Source organism: Acartia tonsa, chromosome 1 (assembly GCF_053477335.1).
Source record: "Acartia tonsa isolate MP-2025a chromosome 1, ASM5347733v1, whole genome shotgun sequence".
Lineage (NCBI taxonomy): Eukaryota > Metazoa > Arthropoda > Copepoda > Calanoida > Acartiidae > Acartia > Acartia tonsa.
This window is the reverse complement of record NC_137260.1, coordinates 15,787,627-15,788,418: the sequence shown is the minus strand read 5'-3', so window position 1 is coordinate 15,788,418 and position 792 is coordinate 15,787,627.

Genomic DNA, 792 nt, shown 5'->3' with positions numbered 1-792 from the left:
AGAACGGATAATAAAAAAAAGTAAAGAAGGTGTATCAACTATTTTTTTTATAGCTAGCCGGTTCTTTTAGTAAGTAGTAGATGTAAAATTTTTCATAGAATTCAGATATGCAATCGGTTTTTTTGTAGACCTCTTATTTTTTAAGTAATTTAAGTTTAAAAAAAAAAAAATTAAGTCGATTTTAAGGTACTAAAATGCAACAAAAAAAAGAAAGAAAATGGTCATTATGAACAAAAATAGTAAGATCTTTAATTTGACACCTTACTTTTTCAATTCTGTCAGGTAATTATTGAAAAAATCGATTTTTTTTAACCCACGAGAATAAAAACTTTGAACTTAATTTTATTATTTCACAAATAAAAAAATATGGGTTCATATATACCTTCAGAATCAGAAAAATATTACGAATCCATTGTAAGCAAAATTGAAAAAAAAAGTTTACAATATAGTATATAAACTACAATAAAAGGAATTATATGAAAATATCATATTATATTGTACAGGCAACGTCTTAATTCTTCAATTGAGTATAAAAATGGGAAGGGGGTAAAGAGGGGGTAAAAAAGGGAATACAATAGTGTTGTCTGAACAAAAAAAATAATTGGCCATTTCTTTAATTTTTTAATTTTTTAATTTTTTTCAATTTTGCTTACAATGGATTCGTAATATTTTTCTGATTCTGAAGGTATATATGAACCCATGTTTTTTATGTCTGTTTGAGAAAATATTTAGGTCTAAAGTTTTTATTATACCGAGGTTAAAAAAATAGATTTTTTCAATAATTACTCAACA